Source organism: Notothenia rossii (assembly GCF_949606895.1).
Source record: "Notothenia rossii genome assembly, chromosome: 3".
Classification (NCBI taxonomy): domain Eukaryota; kingdom Metazoa; phylum Chordata; class Actinopteri; order Perciformes; family Nototheniidae; genus Notothenia; species Notothenia rossii.
In genome coordinates this window covers 52,227,765-52,229,311 of record NC_136901.1, presented here as the reverse complement: position 1 = coordinate 52,229,311, position 1,547 = coordinate 52,227,765, and the positions used below count along the sequence as shown (strand labels likewise).

The 1,547-nt window shown below is 44.1% G+C and overlaps 1 long non-coding RNA gene across 3 annotated transcripts; it reads right to left on the bottom strand.

Annotated features, from left to right (window-relative positions):
• Positions 1 to 281: 281 nt before the first annotated feature.
• LOC307033542 lies at positions 282 to 1,333 on the bottom strand. Of its 3 annotated transcripts, none has more exons than XR_013806545.1 (3): positions 1,220 to 1,333; positions 563 to 1,137; positions 282 to 383 (listed from the first exon to the last, which is right to left on the bottom strand). It is a non-coding gene; the product is annotated as an uncharacterized lncRNA (long non-coding RNA). The 3 variants fall into 3 exon arrangements; XR_013806546.1 differs by lacking the exon at positions 282 to 383 and having other exon boundaries at positions 423 to 686; positions 864 to 1,137; XR_013806547.1 differs by lacking the exon at positions 282 to 383 and having other exon boundaries at positions 423 to 686; positions 1,026 to 1,137; positions 1,220 to 1,328.
• Between the last annotated feature and the right edge of the window lie 214 nt (positions 1,334 to 1,547).

Sequence of the window (1,547 nt, the reverse complement as noted above, 5' to 3'; positions counted from 1 at the left end):
ATACGAGGGAACCAGCAGCCAGTCAGCATACGAGGGAACCAGCAGCCAGTCAGCATACGAGGGAACCAGCAGCCAGTCAGCATACGAGGGAACCAGCAGCCAGTCAGCATACGAGGGAACCAGCAGCCAGTCAGCATACAAGGGAACCAGCAGCTAGTCAGCATACAAGGGAACCAGCAGCCAGTCAGCATACAAGGGAACCAGCAGCCAGTCAGCATACGAGGGAACCAGCAGCCAGTCAGCATACAAGGGAACCAGCAGCTAGTCAGCATACAAGGGAACCAGCAGCCAGTCAGCATACGAGGGAACCAGCAGCCAGTCAGCATACAAGGGAACCAGCAGCCAGTCAGCATATGAGGGAACCAGCAGCCAGTCAAACAGATCTATTAAAAAAATTAAAGAGAAAATTAAAGAGCCAAGAAGTAATCACTAAAAAAGCAAAGTCTGCACTAAGAAAAATTAGGAAGGAAAATGCAGCTCTCAAGAAAACAATGAAAGTTAGGGACAACAAATATAAGAAAACGTTTTCAAAAGACCAACTTAAGGCATTAGGCAGACTCACCACAAAGGGGATGAAATGGAGCAATGAGACAATTAAGAAGGCTTTAAAAATGTGCTTTGCGTGCGGACCAACGGGTTACAAAACTCTGCAGGAATTGCAGATTCCCCTTCCAGGAATAAGGACACTGCAAAGAAGGATGCAATGTGTTAAGTCTGAGCCTGGTGTGTAACAGCTAACATCACTGCCCCTCCACCCGTAACATCACTGCCCCTCCACCTGCCAACATCACTGCCCTCCACCGGCCAGCACCCAGCCAGAGGAGCGCAAACAACAAAAACAAGCAAGGTGTCCCGTCATGTACCTGGAAGTTTGGGTTGGCAAAATGGAGTAAGAGAGGGACTTGAGAAACCTTGGTGGCTCTCTACTCATGTTGTTACAGTTGTCTTGGTTACAGCTCTCAAGTTTTTTTTTTTTGCCATTTCCACATCTTTAGAAAATATGAAATAAATGAAGTGAAATCAACCTCTTCTCTGGAGAACAAACTTTGATTTCTCTGTCTTGTGAGTTTGCAGTCTTGCAGTTTTGCTCCTCCACCTGTAACATCACTGCCCCCCCACCTGCCATACAGTAGGTTACTAACAAGATTACTTATATCATATAGTGATAGAATACATGTTTAGTATGCTTACTTATATAAAACAGTAGTATTAAACTTACCTTGTGTTTTCACTCTCACTTAAGTCCCTCTCCCTTTGCCATCAATCCAAAATCAGTTGAGCTGCAACATAATACAGACAGGTAATAATCAACATAATCACAAGGACACAATATGGCTCTGCTAAAAACACTCACTCTTACATGCACCAAAGTTATATTTATCTAGTATTTAACTCCCTCCACCCCCGCATACAATCCCGATTAGAAGCCCCTCTTCTCTAATTTAACAACGTTGGACGAAATGACATTAAGAGAACAGAATTTACAATTAAAAGGCTGTTCAACGTGTGTTGCTAACTTGATCCGGGATCCTAGCTTTATCTGTTAT